The sequence below is a fragment of the Sardina pilchardus genome, chromosome 4 (assembly GCF_963854185.1).
Source record: "Sardina pilchardus chromosome 4, fSarPil1.1, whole genome shotgun sequence".
NCBI classification, from domain to species: Eukaryota; Metazoa; Chordata; class Actinopteri; order Clupeiformes; family Clupeidae; genus Sardina; species Sardina pilchardus.
In genome coordinates, this window is record NC_084997.1 from 29113812 (window position 1) to 29135604 (window position 21793).

The 21793-nt window shown below is 42.2% G+C and overlaps 1 long non-coding RNA gene across 1 annotated transcript in view; it reads left to right on the forward strand.

The window, feature by feature from the left end:
- Positions 1-17767: 17767 nt before the first annotated feature.
- LOC134078780 (uncharacterized) overlaps positions 17768-21793 on the forward strand; it is a 42985-nt gene continuing 38959 nt past the window's right edge. The window contains exon 1 of the long non-coding RNA XR_009938863.1: positions 17768-18191. This is a non-coding gene — a long non-coding RNA (uncharacterized LOC134078780). The remainder of the gene's footprint in view (positions 18192-21793) is intronic.

The following is a 21793-nucleotide window of genomic DNA, read 5'->3' on the forward strand; positions in this document are numbered from 1 at the left end:
CACTTGTATTGGACAAAGTCACAATTTAGAGTTTGTTCAGTCTTTCCCATTTCTAAATTGATTTCAAATACAAATGTGTCTATTTGCCATCATTGCCCTTCTGATGGTTTACTTTTAGACTTTTTAAAGGTATAGCCTACAAGCCTTTTATCTTGATGTCATATTTACTTTTCATTTTTATGAATCATACTTTTTCAGCAAAAATTACAATGGGTTACTAGAAATTAAACCAATTTTTGTACAGTAAATTCAAAATATTTTGCAAAATAAAGTGTTTAAAAAATAAAGGCAAAGCTACGGTAGGTGTTTTAAATTCAAATGGAAATCTACCCCCAAATCTTGTGTGTGTGGCTTTAAGTAGTCATGGAAACTCAAGTTTCGGAGCCTGGCTGACAACACATGTCTTTTATCTCTTGTATAGAGAATGGGAATGTGACGTCGCGGACATTTCGCGGTTGCGCCGCGGTGGCGTCTGGGATACATACGTGAGGCCACTTGTACGCTGCTGCCAATGCTGTACCATTGTAAACATCGTAAAACATTGCTAACTCGCTGTTTCTAACACTGTTTTTCACACATCATGGGACGAACCTGTTGTGTTGTTGGATGTAACGTCCGTGCCCACGATCGTCAGGTAAAAAAAATCAACAACGGAGTGTCTTTGTATTACTTTCAGGGTCTCACGTCCACTCTCCAGACGGTCTGTCATAGGGATCCATGTTACCGATCAAAGATATTTTTCTATATAACGTTTCCTCGCGTCTGGCAGGAGCTTGTCTCTGTACGGTCCATTACTACTTCTACTACTAGTTTTTAGCATAGTAGCCTAAATGTTTACATTTAGTGTTACTGTTTTGGCTAGCCGATCTTGTTCGAAATATCATAGGTTTCCATAGGTTTCTTGTTTATAATTCGCGCCGCGGCCTCACCTAATGGAGGAAAACGCCCTTTTTGTCCCAGAATGCACTGCGCCGCTAACTTCCGTTCCCATTCTCTATCTGTGATATGAGCCGTTAACAGACATGCAGTCTATCAATGTTTTTTTTTTTCAGTTTGATGCAATTGAAGGCCTGTTGACATGTCAGTGGTAAATAAGTCCCTTCAGGACGAAGCAAAATCCCTCCGCTGTGCGTCGGGGGTTCTGTTCATCCTGTCGGGACTTATTTTCCGGTAATTACCGGCGGACAATAGCCTACATCATCTCTCATAATGCTGGCAATGCACAGTAACCATAGGGGTCCTTGTGCTTGTGTGCTATTGGATATATACGGCTCTGGCCCTCATGACCCTGAACTGTCAATCAATGAGCGTTTTCTAGATAGATAGATAGATAGATAGATACTTTATTGATCCCCAAGGGGAAATTCAAGAAATTCTACTGACCCTCTGTACCTTTAGTGCTGCATTAGGAGCATTGCTCCATATTAATATGATATGTGTACACAAACACTTTATCAATACTGTATATTGAACATGAATGTTTTACAGACTTTGTCACAAGAGAGAGAGAGAGAGAGATAATTGCTGAAATGCAGGACATTCAGCTTTCTGCTCTCATCATCTGATATAAGTTTATCTTTTTTTAAGTGAGGCAGGAAATGTTGGTGGTGTGTAGGGAGGGGGAGACTCAAGTTAGAGGTTTCAAAATGGAAATCTCCCCTCAAATCTCTGTGGTTTTGCACTTTAGTATGTTCTAGATACAATCGTCGGCCTCGGCAGTCGGCACAATAACATGAAGCATAGAAAGTTCTAGTCACTAACGCTTCCCAGTCTTTATAGCATTTTTAAAGTGTCAAATTGATTCTACTCTGACCGTATATCATTTATAGACCAATTCAAGAGAGATCCATTATCAGTGTGGTTGTTCTCACAAGGTTTCCGTTTTAACATTCATCCCCACTATCATGTCTTTATTGCATCCGTCGGTCCAAGACCAATTCTGGACGACTGTACGCCGTGCAAACTTAGGGCTGCTATTTGGACGTCTATAACCATAGGCGTGTTTCCATCACCCTGGCTCTGGGACTTTTTTGGGGGAAGGTACTTTTGACCGGGCCGCGACTGGCCTGGTCCTCTCAGACGTTGTGTCTCTATTACAGTGATGGCCCTGTATAGGGAGGGAAAGTGAAAACCAGCGCCTCAAGCGGTTGCGTTCCTATCGAAGAGCAGCTCCAATGTTAAGTCCCATAGACCGACTTTTCAAATAAATACTACGCAGCTATACCAGCGATCTTATCCACCAAAAATATAATTTTTCAGTCTTCATACTGTAATAATCTACCAACTGTGAAAATATCAGACCCTATTTCGCCTTAATTAAAAAAACATAATTGCTCGTTTCCTTTCATAAATGAACTACAACTACAAGTGACGTGACACCCTTCCACGACGTTACTCGCCTAGCATGGTTTGTTTATTAGCCTGTTAGCTAGTTGGTTAGTTAGTAGACAATCACACTTACTGCCAGCTCTTGTGTGAGTAGGAGCACAACACAAGTTATCCCAACATAAAGGTAATTACCACGCGGTTTACATCGTTCTCTGTTATTACAAAAATATGTAAAGCCAGCTTGTAAGCTTAGGTTGCGTGTACGAAACCGCTAGCTAGCTAGCTAGCGAACGTCACTCCTTAGGCTACGGTGCACGGTGCAAAAGTTAGCTTGCCAGGTCGGTTAACAGGCTAAATTAAATGGTTTATTGTGTCCGAAAGTGTGTCTTATTGGTATCACACACAAGCAATGAGGTTAGTTTGTAACAACATACACGTTTAACCACAGTCCTTAGCTTCCTAGCTAGCAAACCTTACTCGCCCTTGCCATTAACTTTCTATATGTACTGTGCTAGCTAGCTCAGTTTACAGGCAAAGTGTAAAAGTATTACGTGTTGGAAAGTGAGTTTTATTGGCATCACACAAGCAACGACAACAGCGAAAAGCTCTGTTTTGACTAGGAGACTGGAAGGACTAGAAGAGTTATTTTGACAAGTAGAGTCAAGTAGATCGTCTTCTGCTTCTCATGTTGTGAAAAAATCCTCTAGCAACTCCTCACTTCAAATTTCAAGGTTCGTTTGTCGTGATCTGCTGATGTCACTGCAGTGCCACAACCAATCTGCGCGAGGTAGCCACTAGTACCACCCAGCGACTCTACCGGGCCGTTTTTAGTACCTACCCTCCATCAGGTACTCCTTTAGTTCCTGTAAATGGCCCTGAAGACAGCCCTGTCGGAACTTCCCGGTCAGTGGAGACACGCGCACACAGCGAAGTCCCTGACAACAGCCCGATAGTTCCGATAGTGGAAACACGCCTCATGACCTCATTTGGATGTCAGTAGGACTACGTAACCTTTTTTGGACGTTATGCAGATGTGGATGTCAATACTGGATGTCGAAGAAAGACGTTGTCTGGCGTTACAATCTACACCTGCTATTGGATATCCAAAATATGTCTCACAGCTGACTCCAATCAGTGCCCCAGAGTTTACAGATGCTTTTTGCCACCTTTTGCCAGTTTTCTGTACAGTATGTGTGTGTGTGTGTGTGTGTGTATGTGTGTGTGTGTGGCATGCTGTTGTCTTCTGCTTATCTGGTACATGTCTGTATGGTGGTAAATGCAATTTATTGATGTTGTGATGTGTGTACTGTGTAACACAATCAGCTCATTTTCCAATAGAGGGAACCAATAAATGACCTTGACCCTGAAAGGTCAATCAACCCAACCTGCTATAGTTGTAAAGGGAAAAGATATGAAGACATTTTCATAGATCAAACTCAACTACAACTTTCATGTTCTATTTGTAACCCCCTTTTAACCTCACACTGATTCGGTCATGTTTGACCGGTTAAAGGGGTAGTTCAGAATTATTACTGCCCATATGTTGTCAGAAAGGATACTGCATGCAGCCTAGTCTGAACACAGTCCGCCACTGCCGTAGCCTATGCCTACTACCAACTACAGGGAACAAAGTATTGCATTGTGATGCAAGTCTAGTTTTATTCCTAACATTATTCTATCGACATCAGTCTGATGTTATAATTGACTTGCTTCAGGTGTACTGTGTAGTGGGTAAGACTGTTTTTAGTGGTAGGCTAAAGGGAAATGCTAAAATGTAGGACATTCATTTCACTCTTCTCATCATATGATGTAAGAGTGAGACAGGAAATCATAAAAGGGAGGAGGACACTCAAATGTGATGCTTCAAAATTTAAATGGAAATCTACTCCCAAATCCAACTGTGCGGCTTTCCACTCTTTTAGTTCGTTTAAAGGCAACAGCTTTGAAATGCTTTTTTCAAGTCGCTCAATAAGGCTCTGGATATGGCTGCCTCATCTGTGTCGACCATTTTGCTCTGAAAATAATCTCACCTGATCATTTCCCGTAATCTCCCAATCACTTCCTGAGCAGAGGAGGCCTGTACAAGATAGACAGATATTACCCACAGCACTTATTAGTCTGTCTCCGACTGAGGTGATTCAGAACGTGTGTGGACATCACTGAGAGCAGTAGTGAGTGTGTGAGTCAAAATGGAGGTGGGAAGACTGGTCTCATTTTTGCTGTCGATCCTCATCAGCGGTGCAAGCCGTCACCAGGACCTTGAATCATTAGCGTTTGCAGCACCTGGACATGTCCAGTTTCCCACAAAGGATTTGAAGCCTGCTGACTACTACGTGCTGTACAGGGTTTCTACAGATGGAGATCTGCTTCTGCTCAACACTTCCCAGCCTGATGGAGTATATTCAAAGGAGCATAATGTCACATATCGCATAAAGTCATCGATCAGATATGAGTATTTTGAATTAGGAGTAATCAATGCCTCTTACAGCGGAGAGTACCGGGTTGAAGGCTGGATGGGTGGGAACATCACAGTCCAGAGGAACTACTCCCTGCTAGTCTGCTCTACAGGTGTTTATTTGGGACCTGAGGTACAGCTCAACAGGACACTTCATTCATTTAATTTGTGTGGATCACCCTCAGGACAGCAGGGAGCTGCTACAATACAACTGTACAGGAGAGCTAATGACTGTGAAGGATGGCGTGAACCAAGACGTCTGGTTTTGGACATCAACTCATCCATGGATAGACTCCCTGAAGACCTGAGGGGTAGACTGCAGGTTGACCTTAATAGTTCATCAGTCATCCTCCACAGTTTAAAAGAAGAGGATAGCTGTAACCAATATGACTGTCTGATTTGGCGTACGGGTCAGTGCCAAGAGCACACATACACGCGGATCTCATGGCGTTACATTAAACACTATTCAAGCGTTGGAGACCAACTGACTCTTCACTGTCATGTCAATGCCACGTCTCCTCATGAGGTCTACTGGAAAACTCCCTTTGGTAACATCACTGTTCTGTCTGAGGACCCCTCTCATGTTCCTCACAATGAGACTCACCAGGAGGAGGAGATGTACATGCTGAACGGCAGCCAGACGGGAGACTACTCCCTCATCATCCCCTCTGTTAAAGAACAACAAGATGGCTTTTACACCTGTATTCACCGGAAAGTCTTAGTTAAGTATGAAATTGTTCCTTGCCTTAATGACTTGAATGATACTGCAATATTTTCCAACAATGAAACCATTAAACTTAACTGCCCACCAGGAATGTTTGATATCCAGTGGTATCGTCAGACAGCTGCAGGTGTAAAAGAGTTGATTCTGGACTCTGATAACGAAGCTGTGCTTTTACCTGAGGATCTGAGAGGCAGAGTGAACACATCAGCTTCTCCATCCTCTCTGGTCATATCCAACCCCACAGCTGAAGACAGTGGTGTGTACACATGCAGAAGGATGACAGACGAAATCTGCTTTGAGAAAATGATCCACCTGCAGTACAAGGATCCTTATGGCGTTGACTCTCCGTTCTATAGAGCGTACGCTTCTCTGATGGCCTGTGGGCTGCTGGCGATGCTCTCGTGATCTTCTTGGTGTGTCTGAGGAACAGAGGAGGAGACCAGGACTCCCAGGAGACCCTGAGGAGAGACACTGAGACTCCAGGACAGCTGAGCAGAGAGGGGCAGCAGAGAGGAGATGGAGCCCTCCCTGATGACATGGAGATGGAGGAACTCAATGTCTAAACCCACACGCATCAGCCTGAAACAGCTCCACCAGTTCATAAAGGACTTCAGATTTGAGAAACAATTGTGAGTTGCAGTAGTCACTATTAACAGTATTATTAGTAAACTATTGTTATGTAGTCTAACCCCACATGCGTCAGCCTCAGGCAGCTCCACTATTTCAAGTCTTAAAAGCCTAATTGACTCGACTGTAGATTTAGAGCTACAACATTAGTATTTTCCTCGGTAATATTTTCTCTTTATTTTTTCATCTGTAAAACTGCTTATTTTATATATGAAATATTGCATATGCTTCATAATGATTTGGAGATGCCATATCTCAACAACATTTGGCATATGTCTTACTTAAATAACTTTCTACAGTATGTGTAAAACCACTTTTCCACTTAACATTTGCTCATTTGGTGTATTAGCGCAAGAAGTTAATGTTTCATATCTAAAGTAATTACAGCTCATTTATATAAAAAAGTATTTCACATTTCCCCATATATTCCCATATTTCCCCATTGCCATCATTTTGTTTAATATGTTTGCAAATTCTAAATGAATTGTAAATATTGTACTTTCTGGATTTCATATTGGTTGCTTTCCTGATTGTTTGTGATTTTAGATGTTTAATTCCTGTCAGATATAATCCTGCCAAATTCACTTTTTGTATATTGTAATATAGTGTGCTAACTGCCCTACAAAGCAAAAAGGCAGTAACTATGCAGAGTGCAAACTGAAAGCATTTCTCTTAAAGTTATCCTGTCCAGCCAAAGTAGTTGTAAGTGGATTATTGGATTGGGGTAGATTATTGTATAGGTTTTATTACTTTACATTCTTGGTACATATCAATCTTCATACTGTATAACTTGAATGTCATGAACATTATAAAAAAATTTCGACCAGAAATGCAGTTACCGCCTCTTTCCTTTGTGGGATTTGAGTAGCCAGACACCATGTGGAGTATCTGATTATTGTACATATTTGACAAAATAAAGTGTTCTACAAATAAAGTCCATAAGCATCAGTCCAAGAGAGTGCTATTTATTTATTCATTTACTTTTTGCTCTTTTATATTATTATTACGATAGGACATTGAAGACATAGACAGGAAGCAAGTGGGAGAGAGAGATGGGGTGGGATCGGGACATGACCATAGGTCAGAATCAAACCTGGGTCCCTCATGGGCACTCGGACCCGTATGGCATGAGCGCTGTAGCCTGTTTTGTAAATGTTTCATATATCTAAACTAATTACAAATAATATACTTTTACATATGTCACATTTCCCCATTGCCATTGATTTGTAAAGAATATGTGTGCAATTTCTAAATGAATTGCACTTTTTGAATTTCACAATTTTGGCTTTCCTAATTCTTTCATTTCAGATGTTTAATTCTTGTCACATTTAATCCTGCCACATTTACTTTTTTATTGTAATATGATGTGCTTTTGCTAAGGATGTGAGGAGCAAGACACAGTGGGGAGTATCTGACATATTGTTTATATTTGAAAATTAAAGTGTTCCACAAATAAAGTCCTTACAGAAGCATCAGTCCAAAGGTCTATTTAGATTTCCATGTTTCAAGTTCAAAGTCGTTCACAACATCACAACATTATTTCTTTAAGAGCTTAAAAAGTGGTAGATATAATCTGATTCTATGAGGCTGTTCATGAAACTATCACCTGATGGAGCCTTCCAGGAGTGCTGGACCCGCGGACCAGTTGTGTAACTCCAGCGTGACTCCATCTGTGGCCAGCAAAGGGTTAAAGATCAGACACCTTTCATATGACGCTCAGGAACTCTTTCATGTGACTCAGTGTAGCAGTGCACAGATAAGATCGGCAGAGTATTACACGTCAGCAGTCCATTATAACTCTGAAATGTCAATCAACTAACGATTGTGCCAGTTCGAAAAGTTGTTTTCAGTTTTTCTTCATCCACCGTGCATGTTGAACGGCATTTTGCCAATTTGGAATGATTTGTGTATACAAGCTGCAACACAGATTTACAATGCACAACAGCCAATCAACAGTGAACATGAGTGATGTGACAGATCAGATTCAGGAAAATCAGCTCTTCACACCTATGATCTGATATAAGTTTTCTTTTGAGGAAAAAGGGTGAAGTGGAGGGAGGGGTAGAAAGGGTAGGTGGAGTGGAGGGAGGGGTAGAAAGGGTAGGTGGAGTGGGGGATGAAATGAAGGTGGAGTGGAGGGAGGGCTAGAAAGGGTAGGTGGAGTGATGGGAGGGGTATGAAGAGTAGGTGGAGTGGAGGGGTAAGAGTGCTTTTGAAATTCAAATGGAAATCTACCAAATCTGTGTGGCTTAGAATGCAGTGGAAACTGTTTTTCTGTTCTTCAGAACTATAAAGTTGTGTCACATTGAATGTGTTCTTGCCCCGTAGTTCTACTGTGGCCGTGTGTTCCTGCCCCGTAGTTCTACTGTGGCCATGTGTTCCTGCCTCGTAGTTCTACTGTGGCCATGTGTTCTTGCCCCGTAGTTCTACTGTGGCCATGTGTTCCTGCCTCGTAGTTCTACTGTGGCCATATGTTCTTGCCCCGTAGTTCTACTGTGGCCATGTGTTCTTGCCCCGTAGTTCTATTGTGGCCATGGGTTCTTGCCCCGTAGTTCTATTGTGGCCATGGGTTCTTGCCCCGTAGTTCTATTGTGGCCATGGGTTCTTGCCCCGTAGTTCTATTGTGGCCATGGGTTCTTCCCCTGTAGTTCTTCTGTGGCCATGTGTTCTTGCCCCGTAGTTCTATTGTGGCCATGGGTTCTTCCCCTGTAGTTCTCCTGTGGCCATGGGTTCTTCCCCTGTAGTTCTCCTGTGGCCATAGCTGCAGTTAACTGAAGAACAGCAGTTACCACCAGCAGGGGCTCTGGCTATGCCCACACCACCAATACCTGCAATGACAAGACAGACCACAAGGAGAAAGTGCACACAGACGGCCCAAACAGGACGTCACGCTTCACTGATACACATTTCAGCTGTAGCCAGGGGTACTTCAGGAAATTTTCTATGAGTCCTACGAAAGAATATAATGACAGGTGACCCCAATAACAAAATTAATATTAGTCGTTATGTCTTATGAAGGCCACAAGAGTACAGGTGTTTTGGAATCTTGTGGACTTTCCCTCCCAGCTTGTACGCTGCCCTGTGCTGTACCACAGTGGCATGGTTTGAGCGTACGCTGCCCTTGGCTGTACCACAGTGGCATGGTCTGCTTCCCGTTGAGTCTTCACAGATGGATATCTGTTTTCTCTTTTTTGCCATTTCTCACCAGGAAGTGGGTACCTCTCAGGTTACATAAATGTGACGTAAAACAGCAAACACAGGGGGGGAAAAGTCCCTTTCTGATCTCTCAGTTCAATCACAAACCCATATCTACACAGACCATCTTCTACCAAGGATACGTTGAAATCATAAGTCAGGGGCACGCAGACAAAATGGTCTCAGTCAAGCAGGTTCGGTTCTTACAGATATCCCAGTTCAGTTGTGCCTGATATTCAAATACATCTGTAAAAGCACTGAAAAGAGGAAATGTTCACAATATGGGACCTTAAAGGGTATTCTCATTTCCCCCACTTCCCTCCTACACCACAAATGTGTATGACTGTGCAGGTTAGGGATACTGCCTTGTGATTAAAGATGTAATCGCCCTCCCCTCAAATAGTTGATGATATTAGGATATTATGTTATAATGTCCAGTAGAGGATCACTGGCACCGTCCTACCCTCTCCCTGGACTAACTCGTCTTGTCTATCAAATCTTGTGTTTATCAATGCTAAAGCGTTGTCATATTGATTGTATAAGGGCATAATTGGCCTTCCAGTTATGCCCTTTAAATGAAAAAGAAGGGTGGCAGGTTTGATCCCTGACTGGTAAGAAGCGTTTTATCTCAACTCACTTCCTGAGCAGAGGCATACCGTACACAAGTTTTTACATTTAGTAATTTAAGTACGCTATATAAATAAATGTGACTTGACTTAATTTTTCTCCAAAGCAACTTATAACAATCAGTTAATCCATATGACATGAGTGGGAGTGGGCTGGTGATGGACGTTGCCACGGCCGTAGGTACAGCAACCCAGTTAGTTTTGATGTGTCACTTGTATTGGACAAAGTCACAATTTAGAGTTTGTTCAGTCTTTCCCATTTCTAAATTGATTTCAAATACAAATGTGTCTATTTGCCATCATTGCCCTTCTGATGGTTTACTTTTAGACTTTTTAAAGGTATACAAGCCTTTTATCTTGATGTCATATTTACTTTTCATTTTTATGAATCATACTTTTTCAGCAAAAATTACAATGGGTTACTAGAAATTAAACCAATTTTTGTACAGTAAATTCAAAATATTTTGCAAAATAAAGTGTTTAAAAAATAAAGGCAAAGCTACGGTAGGTGTTTTAAAATTCAAATGGAAATCTACCCCCAAATCTTTGTGTGTGGCTTTAAGTAGTCATGGAAACTCAAGTTTCGGAGCCTGGCTGACAACACATGTCTTTTATCTCTTGTATCTGTGATATGAGCCGTTAACAGACATGCAGTCTATCAATGTTTTTTTTTTTTTTCAGTTTGATGCAATTGAAGGCCTGTTGACATGTCAGTGGTAAATAAGTCCCTTCAGGACGAAGCAAAATCCCTCCGCTGTGCGTCGGGGGTTCTGTTCATCCTGTCGGGACTTATTTTCCGATAATTATCGGCAGACAATACATCATCCCTTACATACTGTACAATGCTGTCAATGCGCAGTTACCATATTAGGGGTAGAATAGGAATACAAAAGATAGTGCATTAATTTACGACATACATAACACTGATGTCCTTGTGCTTGTGTGCTATTGGATATATACTGTACAGTGCTGGCCCTCAGGAACTGTCAATCAATGATTGTTTCTACTGACCCTCTGTACCTTTACGTAGTGGTGAAAGGCATTGCACCATTTATATGATATACACCGACACTTTGTCAAGCATATATTGAACATGAGTGTTTTACAGACTTTGTCACAAGAGAGAGAGAGAATTGCTGAATTGCAGGACATTCAGCGTTCTACCCTCATCATCTGATATAAGTTCATCTTTTTTTAAGTCAGGCAGCAATACATCATCCCTTATAATGCTGTCAATGCACAGTAACCATTAGGGGTCCTTGTGCTTGTGTGCAATTGGACATATACGGCTCTGGCCCTCAGGACCCTGAACTGTCAATCAATGAGCGTTTTCTAGATAGATAGATAGATAGATAGATACTTTATTGATCCCCAAGGGGAAATTCAAGAAATTCTACTGACCCTCTGTACCTTTAGTGCTGCATTAGGAGCATTGCTCCATATTAATATGATATGTGTACACAAACACTTTATCAATACTGTATATTGAACATGAATGTTTTACAGACTTTGTCACAAGAGAGAGAGAGAGAGAGAGAGAGAATTGCTGAAATGCAGGACATTCAGCTTTCTGCTCTCATCATCTGATATAAGTTTATCTTTTTTTAAGTGAGGCAGGAAATGTTGGTGGTGTGTAGGGAGGGGGAGACTCAAGTTAGAGGTTTCAAAATGGAAATCTCCCCTCAAATCTCTGTGGTTTTGCACTTTAGTATGTTCTAGATACAATCGTCGGCCTCGGCAGTCGGCACAATAACATGAAGCATAGAAAGTTCTAGTCACTAACGCTTCCCAGTCTTTATAGCATTTTTAAAGTGTCAAATTGATTCTACTCTGACCGTATATCATTTATAGACCAATTCAAGAGAGATCCATTATCAGTGTGGTTGTTCTCACAAGGTTTCCGTTTTAACATTCATCCCCACTATCATGTCTTTATTGCATCCGTCGGTCCAAGACCAATTCTGGACGACTGTACGCCGTGCAAACTTAGGGCTGCTATTTGGACGTCTATAACCATAGGCGTGTTTCCATCACCCTGGCTCTGGGACTTTTTTGGGGGAAGGTACTTTTGACCGGGCCGCGACTGGCCTGGTCCTCTCAGACGTTGTGTCTCCATTACAGTGATGGCCCTGTATAGGGAGGGAAAGTGACAACCAGCGCCTCAAGCGGTTGCGTTCCTATCGAGGAGCAGCTCCAATGTTAAGTCCCATAGACCGACTTTTCAAATAAATACTACGCAGCTATATCAGCCATCTTATCCACCAAAAATATTATTTTTCAGTCTTCATACTGTAATAATCTACCAACTGTGAAAATATCAGACCCTATTTCGCCTTAATTAAAAAAAAACCTAATTGCTCGTTTCATTTCATAAATGGACTACAACTACAAGTGACGTGACACCCTTCCACGACGTTACTCGCCTAACATGGTTTGTTTATTAGCCTGTTAGCTAGTTGGTTAGTTAGTAGACAATCACACTTACTGCCAGCTCTTGTGTGAGTAGGAGCACAACACAAGTTATCCCAACATAAAGGTAATTACCACGCTGTTTACATCGTTCTCTGTTATTACAAAAATATGTAAAGCCAGCTTGTAAGCTTAGGTTGCGTATTCGAAACCGCTAGCTAGCTAGCTAGCGAACGTCACTCCTTAGGCTACGGTGCAAAAGTTAGCTTGCCAGGTCGGTTAACAGGCTAAATTAAATGGTTTATTGTGTCCGAAAGTGTGTCTTATTGGTATCACACACAAGCAATGAGGTTAGTTTGTAACAACATACACGTTTAACCACAGTCCTTAGCTTCCTAGCTAGCAAACCTTACTCGCCCTTGCCATTAACTTTCTATATGTACTGTGCTAGCTAGCTCAGTTTACAGGCAAAGTGTAAAAGTATTACGTGTTGGAAAGTGAGTTTTATTGGCATCACACAAGCAACGACAACAGCGAAAAGCTCTGTTTTGACTAGGAGACTGGAAGGACTAGAAGAGTTAGTTTGACAAGTAGAGTCAAGTAGATCGTCTTCTGCTTCTCATGTTGTGAAAAAATCCTCTAGCAACTCCTCACTTCAAATTTCAAGGTTCGTTTGTCGTGATCTGCTGATGTCACTGCAGTGCCACAACCAATCTGCGCGAGGTAGCCACTAGTACCACCCAGCGACTCTACCGGGCCGTTTTTAGTACCTACCCTCCATCAGGTACTCCTTTAGTTCCTGTAAATGGCCCTGAAGACGGCCCTGTCGGAACTTCCCGGTCAGTGGAGACACGCGCACACAGCGAAGTCCCTGAAAAACGGCCTGATAGTTCCGATAGTGGAAACACGCCTCATGACCTCATTTGGATGTCAGTAGGACTACGTAACCTTTTTTGGACGTTATGCAGATGTAGATGTCAATACTGGATGTCGAAGAAAGACGTTGTCTGGCGTTACAATCTACACCTGCTATTGGATATCCAAAATATGTCTCACAGCTGACTCCAATCAATGCCCCAGAGTTTACAGATGCTTTTTGCCACCTTTTGCCAGTTTTCTGTACAGTATGTGTGAGTGTGTGTGTGTGTGTGTGTGTGTATGTGTGTGTGTGTGTGTGGCATGCTGTTGTCTTCTGCTTATCTGGTACATGTCTGTATGGTGGTAAATGCAATTTATTGATGTTGTGATGTGTGTACTGTGTAACACAATCAGCTCATTTTCCAATAGAGGGAACCAATAAATGACCTTGACCCTGAAAGGTCAATCAACCCAACCTGCTATAGTTGTAAAGGGAAAAGATATGAAGACATTTTCATAGATCAAACTCAACTACAACTTTCATGTTCTATTTGTAACCCCCTTTTAACCTCACGCTGATTTTGTCATGTTTGACCGGTTAAAGGGGTAGTTCAGAATTATTACTGCCCATATGTTGTCAGAAAGGATACTGCATGCAGCCTAGTCTGAACACAGTCCGCCACTGCCGTAGCCTATGCCTACTACCAACTACAGGGAACAAAGTATTGCATTGTGATGCAAGTCTAGTTTTATTCCTAACATTATTCTATCGACATCAGTCTGATGTTATAATTGACTTGCTTCAGGTGTACTGTGTAGTGGGTAAGACTGTTTTTAGTGGTAGGCTAAAGGGAAATGCTAAAATGTAGGACATTCATTTCACTCTACTCATCATATGATGTAAGAGTGAGACAGGAAATCATAAAAGGGAGGAGGACACTCAAATGTGATGCTTCAAAATTTAAATGGAAATCTACTCCCAAATCCAACTGTGCGGCTTTGCACTCTTTTAGTTCGTTTAAAGGCAACAGCTTTGAAATGCTTTTTTCAAGTCGCTCAATAAGGCTCTGGATATGGCTGCCTCATCTGTGTCGACCATTTTGCTCTGAAAATAATCTCACCTGATCATTTCCCGTAATCTCCCAATCACTTCCTGAGCAGAGGAGGACTGTACAAGATAGACAGATATTACCCACAGCACTTATTAGTCTGTCTCCGACTGAGGTGATTCAGAACGTGTGTGGACATCACTGAGAGCAGTAGTGAGTGTGTGAGTCAAAATGGAGGTGGGAAGACTGGTCTCATTTTTGCTGTCGATCCTCATCAGCGGTGCAAGCCGTCACCAGGACCTTGAATCATTAGCGTTTGCAGCACCTGGACATGTCCAGTTTCCCACAAAGGATTTGAAGCCTGCTGACTACTACGTGCTGTACAGGGTTTCTACAGATGGAGATCTGCTTCTGTTCAACACTTCTCAGCCTGATGGAGTATATTCAAAGGAGCATAATGTCACATATCGCATAAAGTCATCGATCAGATATGAGTATTTTGAATTAGGAGTAATCAATGCCTCTTACAGCGGAGAGTACCGGGTTGAAGGCTGGATGGGTGGGAACATCACAGTCCAGAGGAACTACTCCCTGGTTGTCTGCTCTACAGGTGTTTATTTGGGACCTGAGGTACAGCTCAACAGGACACTTCATTCATTTAATTTGTGTGGATCACCCTCAGGACAGCAGGGAGCTGCTACAATACAACTGTACAGGAGAGCTAATGACTGTGAAGGATGGCGTGAACCAAGACGTCTGGTTTTGGACATCAACTCATCCATGGATAGACTCCCTGAAGACCTGAGGGGTAGACTGCAGGTTGACCTTAATAGTTCATCAGTCATCCTCCACAGTTTAAAAGAAGAGGATAGCTGTAACCAATATGACTGTCTGATTTGGCGTACGGGTCAGTGCCAAGAGCACACATACACGCGGATCTCATGGCGTTACATTAAACACTATTCAAGCGTTGGAGACCAACTGACTCTTCACTGTCATGTCAATGCCACGTCTCCTCATGAGGTCTACTGGAAAACTCCCTTTGGTAACATCACTGTTCTGTCTGAGGACCCCTCTCATGTTCCTCACAATGAGACTCACCAGGAGGAGGAGATGTACATGCTGAACGGCAGCCAGACGGGAGACTACTCCCTCATCATCCCCTCTGTTAAAGATGAACAAGATGGCAGTTACACCTGTATTCACCGCAAAGTCTTAGTTAAGTATGAAATTGTTCCTTGCCTTAATGACTTGAATGATACTGCAACATTTTCCAACAATGAAACCATTAAACTTAACTGCCCACCAGGAATGTTTGATATCCAATGGTATCGTCAGAAAGTTGCAGGTGTAAAAGAGTTGATTCTGGACTCTGATAACGAAGCTGTGCTTTTACCTGAGGATCTGAGAGGCAGAGTGAACACATCAGCTTCTCCATTCTCTCTGGTCATATCCAACCCCACAGCTGAAGACAGTGGTGTGTACACATGCAGAAGGATGACAGACGAAATCTGCTTTGAGAAAATGATCCACCTGCAGTACAAGGATCCGTACGGCATTGACTCTCCTTTCTACAGAGCGTACGCTTCTCTGATGGCCTGTGGGCTGCTGGCGATGCTCTCGTCTGCTGTGATCTTCTTGGTGTATCTGAGGAACAGAGGAGGAGACCAGGACTCCCAGGAGACCCTGAGGAGAGACACTGAGACTCCAGGACAGCTGAGCAGAGAGGGGCAGCAGAGAGGAGATGGAGCCCTCCCTGATGACATGGAGATGGAGGAACTCAGCGTCTAAACCCACACACATCAGTAGAGAACTTCAGACTTGACAGAACATGTTGAGCATGCAGAACTTTTTCAATAATCAACTTTATAATCTACTTTAATCTATGTTTATGCAAAAGTCAAATGTTATTTGCAGTGATGTAGAGACAAAGCCTGATTTAGCCTCAGAATGCACCACAAGTATCTTCCCATTTGTTCTGTCCATTTATTGTGTGGAAAAATATTTGTTCACTTACAGTACCATCCGCTTACTTAATCAGGAGATTATTACAGATGCTTTAAACCGATGCTTTACAGATGCTTTAAACTTGTGAGTTTTTTTATGTGTTTTTTTTTTTTACGCTTCATTATTTTGAAATAATTATGAGTTACTTCATACGTGCTTATTTACTCTTCATTTGTTTGCTGAAAATATGAGAGATATAAAATATAAAATATGTAAGGACAGGTTAATGGGAGTAGTCTTAAACAAAACAAGAACCCTGGAGCGAGGGGTCATTGCAAGAAATTTTTTGCCATATCCAGAAAATGTGCATTCATTCTACCAAATTGTGTGCTCATTTAACTAAATCATGCACACGTTTTGCTAAATAGTGCACTCATTTTTACTAAATTGTTGTCTCATTTTAATTGTTGTAACAAATAGTTAGTAAAATGTGCGCACAATTTGCTATATTGAGAGCACAATTTAGTAAAAAGAACACATTATTTAGTAAAACATGCACACAATATAGTGAAATGAGACCACAATTTAGTAAAAATGAGTGCACAATTTACTAAAATGAGCACACACTCTCAATACACAAAAATTGCAATGACATCTACTGGGCTCCGTAATATATACAGTAGTTATTTACACACACACACACACACACACACACACACGCACACACACACACACACACACATAAGTTACTCACCAGCTTTGGCTTTACGGAAACAAAATATATTTCAAAGATTAAAAATAAACAAATAAAATTACATGGAAAAAGGTCTAGTAGTCCCTTGGGTTAGTTGGGGCGTCAGGCCACAAGGAGACAGTATTGTCCCACTGAATTGCCGGTAAAAGCTTCAAAGATGCATCTCTGTACTGGAGGCCTAATAGGCTTTGGGTTAGATAAGGGACTGTCTGTTCACGAAAAAAAAAGGATCCTGGCTGAAAAGTAGGCCTATTTGATATGAGTTAAATAATCAGCAATAGAGCTTTAAACATTACTAATCTTAGCATTCTGCAACTTGATGTTGGGGCATTAAGCTTATTTTCATAACAGTCTCAAGATGCCAAGATGTCATTCTAGATTTTCTGAAAGGTGTTTTGCAGTTTGTTTGTCTTCCTAATCATATGTGGCAAATTATTCCACCTATCATCTGAAGAAAGAGAAACTGCTGGCGTAAGCTTGTATAATAGAGAAGTATTTTTGGCTTATGGGTGATTTGGGAAAAACATTCTACTTTTAATGGAACTTCAGGGACCTCTGAAAATATGATAATTTCCATTCGACACTGGCCTATTTATATTGATCAGGTAGGCATAAATCATCAACAGGCTAAATGGTCAAAAGATCAAGTCTAAGCTACTGAGCGGAGAAGTTTCGGTGCCTTCTGCCAAAGCGCATGTTCATTGGTCCAGAGATATGGTCTCACGGCATGAATAGTATCGACCCGCCCTTATTCCCAGAATACGCCAAGAATGCTGCTTTCCCCTGCCACTGCTTTTGAAAACAAGCATGGCATCGGTCTGACTACACATGTCTGACGGTCATTTCCACATTTACCATTACATCAGGTGTTCAGTTTTCCTTTATCTATTTCATCTTTTAACACACGGCTACACTACACTGTTCAAATAAACGGTCTGGTAAATGCGTAGAGTTGAGCCAGGACACTATGAAACTTGACCGACCCGCGCACTTAGATGGGTACCCCGTTTGCGATGCGAATGCGATTCGGCGTGAGCACATCTGACGCTATTTATAGGATCTCACTGGGTAGCCTACGACAGGCGTTACAGGTGTATGGTCGAGAAAACGCGGAAGTGACGTTAATGCTCACAAGACAAGGATTAAACCATTGGATTACTGTAATTTGACGGCTAGAGCTGGAATCCACCGCTCGGTCTCCGAGTGAAAAATAAAAACGGTAGGCATATCGCCGTCTGTCATTAGCTCGTTGTCTTTTTGTTTTAGTCATTTTATAAAGGCTTTACTGTTTGATGTTGATGAGGGTAAAGTCGATTTCCTTGCATGTAAATGCGCTTATTCAGCCTGTTTCTGAGTTGAGTGGTGGTGGAAGACGTGGCTGCTTGCGAGCGCTGGTATGCCTTGCATACATTTCCCCCACAGCTCAAGCTAGTCTAACAGCTGTCCTATTTTGTATGCGTAATAGACAATATTACCCTGTGACTCTCATTTTATGTTTCTTAAAACTATGGATGGACCTAACATAAACACTTGATTTTAAAGACGCAATGTCAGATTAAGCCTTCATCGTACGCGGTTGTTTTTGCGTGACAGCTTTGCTTTTCTGCTGTCAGAAAAGCCATGTCAGGACAAGACAGCAAACAGAAATGTATAACAGAAAACCACAGACCTTTATGATTACTTGCCATGGCGTTCTTTAAGCGCAATATGTTATTGCACCTAGCTTGTGTCAACCTTTCCAGGAAGCCTTGTTCTGGAGCGCGTAGCGTCCGAGTGTTCGGAACAAAATAAAGTACTGAAAAATATAGCCTGGCCTATAGGATTAGGGTTAGGAATGTTAGAAGATGGCATTGTACAAGGTGCAGTAGCAGCCAATATGATCAGTTAGCCTATTTGTGAACCTCTGTAAGGTAGGCCAATGTAGACACAACATCATAGCCTAGATGCGTAAAATCGTGTAGTCTAGTAGCCTAGTAGACGATGTCATCAAATGCTGTAGCAACAATTCGTGACCTATTTGTATGTTTTAGTTCTTTTTAGGGGGAATAACATGAACGAATTTTGGCTAGGATTTCACTGCTTCTGCCATTCAGAAAATTCACGTGTTCAGGTAGTGTTCTAGTGTGTGTGTGTGTGTGTGTGTGTGTGTGTGTGTGTGTGTGTGTTGTTGTTGTTGATGAGTAGCCTGTGTGTGATGGGCAGAGGGTTGAAGTGTCAAAGGTTACAGTTTTCTGTGTTGGTTGCATCCAGTGCATGGTCAACGCTGTCGTTACTGTACTGTTTTACATTTAATTTATCTGATTTTTGTCTAGGGCTGAAATGTAGGTTACCGTTATTTTCTCAATCGATTAATGTGTCCCTCTATATCCTTATACTGTAGCCTACTTAGGTCATAATACCTTTCTGCTGGTTGGGGTGGATCTTGAGGGGCCAGGCATGACTTTGGCACAGCAAAAGTAGTGGCTATACAGTATGGAGACAACTAAACTTGTGGACTAGAACCCACAATGTAACGCCTCCCCCAACTCACGCACACCCCAAATGAATAATCAGATTTGGGTTTGGTCTTGTCAGAAGTGCCTGCGCTCCCTGTGTGCATCAGAGAGCGTCGTAGCATCATCTAGGCGGCCACATGTTACATAACAGCTGTTTGGTCCAAGCGGGCGGCTCAGTGTGTGTGTGTGTGTGTGTGGGGGGGGAGTGGAACGCTGCTGTGGAAGACTGACTGCTGCGGCTGACTGTTTCCTCAGTCACTCACACACATCCTCACTCACACACACACCTGTCACTCACTCACTCACTCACTCACTCACCCTCTCACTCACTCTTTCACACACTCACTCACTTGCTCACTCGCTCACTCACTCACTCGCTCGCTTACTCTCACACTCATCCACCTGTCACTCATTCACGCACTCACTCAGTCACTCACTCGTTCACACACTCTGTTAGTCAGTCACTCACTCACTTACTCACACACTCCCTCACTCACTCACTCACTCACTCAGAAGGTTTACGTGACACTCGAAAAAACAGAAGTTTCGTGTTGTCAGACCAAAACTGGACTTGAGAAATGCATAAAGAAATGTTAGCCTACTTCAGCCTACGACTGAAATAGGACAAAATCAAAGGACTAACACCGACTAACACACCCAGATGATGCGATAGAAGGTCGAATAACTTGCTGCATGTACTGGCATACAGTAATTTCCTGTGTATTAGCCGCATTGTGCATAAGCCGCAGGACAGTGTTTTATGCAAGTTAAAAGAAACAAAACCATATTAATGCCATATTAGCTGGCCCTGTGTATTAATCTCGTAGCTGAAAACATTTTGCAAAATCATTGTATAAGCTGTGGCAAATAGTTGGGAAATTACGGTAGGCCTAATCGGAGTCAAATTGGCTGTGAACTCTGAGCCTGTGTGTCTCAGGATAACACTACAGTCGCCTTTTGGCTGGGTCAACCACATACTACGCTGCGTCAGTACACTGCTAGTGTGCGCTGAGGGCGTCCCACCCTTTTCGATGGTTAGTGTTGTCCCAATATCTGCACTATATACTTAAACTAAGCATTTGAAGTATGCAAGTAAGCGGTGTGAGACACAGCCACTGTATTCAGAATTTGTAGTTCCGTTAGAAAGCTACCTAAGCCACATGCCACAACATTACACAAAGTTGCACCTCCTTTCATACATAGATACATCCTGCAGAATGTCCACATTGAACATTTCAAGTAGCGTAATCTATGTTTCACTATGTTACACTGATGATGCAAAGTTCATTAGTTAACCGCTAATATGGAACGATTTTTGTTTGTGAGAAGAAAGGGTGGCAGATTGCCATCTTGTGTAGTGGAGTAAGGCCTGCGTACTTCAGTAAATAGAGTGCCTGTCTTCTCAGACAAGGACAGCAGTCCATTCAGAGCACCTAGCCAGGATAGCTGTAGCTTGACTTAACTGCATGTAAATGCACTGACTGACTCACCCGCTTAGGCTACTCACTTTAGGCTACTCACCTTAGGCTACTCACTTATCCAGGATGTTGCCTTACACCCTGGCATGAAAGCGTGTTTTTTATTATTATTATTATTATTATTATTATTTACAAAAACACCAAACAGAAACAGAATGCTTACAGATACAGAATAGCATAAACAGGGCCAACACAGGGCAGTAAACAGGTGGCCTACACTCATAGCAGGCTGCCCCCATTAAAAGGACTCTCCTCAGCATTCCTGACAGCATGGACACATATCGATCAACCTTACTTCGGTATCGGCCAATGATTGCCTTGTGCACTGCTATCGGTCTATCAGCAACTAATATGACATTTAGGCCTACCAATACCGGTGACTGATGATTATTTGTGATGTCCAATTCTGTTCTAGTTAATGGTGTGTTATGTTCCAACCAATACATTCAGAGTTAGTACTATGAATGGCTGAAAGACTTCTCCAGTTGTGTTTTGAAGGATATGATTGGGGTAGCCTGGCTAGCACCTACCATTTCTCAGTGAGACGTGGTCTGCAATGAAATGTTGATTTTCTCATATTTGAAAAAAATGCCCAGATCCATTCATTGGGCGCCACGGATGTCTATCAAATGCGTCTGTACATAGCTCATCATTGTCTCGCTTTTCCCCCCTGTTCTGTGATTGGTCCCCTATCTGAGGCAAAAATTAGGGTGGTAGTTTCCAGGCTGCCTTAGCAGCATGAATCAAATCGCGCGCGGAACACCCAGGCTATGATTAGGGTATAATTACTGTAACAAAAATGCTTACTAAACAAACAGGTAAGAAATCATCCGCACCTCAGTTAAGTG